The sequence below is a fragment of the Corylus avellana genome, chromosome ca1 (assembly GCF_901000735.1).
Source record: "Corylus avellana chromosome ca1, CavTom2PMs-1.0".
Classification (NCBI taxonomy): domain Eukaryota; kingdom Viridiplantae; phylum Streptophyta; class Magnoliopsida; order Fagales; family Betulaceae; genus Corylus; species Corylus avellana.
In genome coordinates, this window is record NC_081541.1 from 25,887,885 (window position 1) to 25,889,601 (window position 1,717).

The window sequence follows — 1,717 nt, forward strand, 5'->3', positions numbered from 1 at the left end:
CTAAAACAAAAATCGGGAAGCAAGGAAGGGAGGAGGGATGCCTGAGGCGGCGCGCTCTGGACCCCACATATTTAATTTATTATCTATCTATCTCCCCGTCAACTTAGTACTCAGTCAACGTTCACCAATAATTACTACACAACTTTTATTTATTTATATTTATATTTATATTTATATTTTATTTTGAGCATTGACGCCACCAGCGGCACCACCGGCGTTCAAAACGCCCCTCCAGGCTCCAAGTACTCATCTGCCGGCGCTCTTCCTCCTCTCTCCCCCTCCGCTTCTTGGCCAACTAACTCCCCCGCTCCCAAAGCTCAGGTTCTTATGGGCCGTGACGGAGAACAAATCCAGAGAGTTCTCCCGCGCCTTCGCATGCTTGCTCTGCTCCGCGATCCTACTGCCCATCCCGGAGAGCCTAGCCGTGACGACCTGCCTACTCTCCTCCTTGGTTTGGCCACTGAAGCTCAGGCTCTTATGGGCCGTCACGGAGAACAAATCCAGAGAGTTCTCCCTCGCCTTTGCATGCTTGCTCTGCTCCCTGAAACTCGCGATCCTACTGCCCATCCCGGAGAGCCTAGCTACGACGACCTCCCTACTCTCCTCCTTGGTTTGGCCACTGAAGCTCAGGCTCTTATGGGCCGTCACGGAGAACAAATCGACGGAGTTCTTCCTCGTAGCCCCCGAGCCCCCTGCCTCCGCACTCGTACGGCCCATCCCGGAGGGCCTAGCCGCGACGATCTTCCTAATCTCCTCATTGGTTAGTTCACTGAAACTCAGGCTCTTATGGGCCGTTACGGAGAACAAATCGACGGAGTTCTCTCTCGTAGCCCCCGAGCCCCCTGCCTTCGCACTCGTACGGTCCATCCCGGAGAGCCTAGCCGCGACGATCTTCCTAGTCTCCTCATTGGTTTGCTCACTGAAACTCAGGCTCTTATGGGCCGTTACGGAGAACAAATCGACGGAGTTCTCTCTCGTAGCCCCCGAGCCCCCTGCCTTCGCACTCCTATGGCCCATCCCTGAGAGCCTAGCCGCGACGATCTTCCTCCTCTCCTCGGTTTGTTCACTGAAACTCAGGCTCTTATGGGCTGCCACGGAGAACAAATCGACGGAGTTCTTCCTCGACGTCTCCGAGTCCACCGCAGCCTTGGAATCCTTGGCCAGCCAACTGGGCTCCCTCTTTGCCAAGCCCTTCAGCTCCCTCTCCGAAACCATAATTTTCTTCGACCTCTTCTCCTGCTTCGCCGCCATACGAACAAGGATAATCCTCTCCCCGAAAAACATGAGCTTAACAACTTTCATTCTAATAGAAAAGGCGATGAGGAAGGAATTCCGGTGGACTGGGTCTTTCTTTTCTTTTCTTTTTTAATTTGTTTTCGGCAAGTTGTGCTCATGACTCATGACCTTGAACAATTTCCAATAATTACACCAATAAATAATTTTAAAATGTTTTGGCTTTTAGCATCTGAAAGATTGGTTGACTATAATTGTCGGTGCATTTTTCAGGCACCGATTTTCGGGCACTCTGATAGTTAAGTTAACATTTTTCGTTTAAATTAGAAGAAAAATATAATGAGTTTGAGTTCTTGAGAAACCCAAAATTCCCGCCAAGAATTTTTGGTTGTTGCTTCTCTTAGGGAGAGAGGAATCAACCTCCCATGAATCTTGGGATTTGCCTCCCTTATTAAAGGGATAAAGTAGGACCCATGGTGAAATT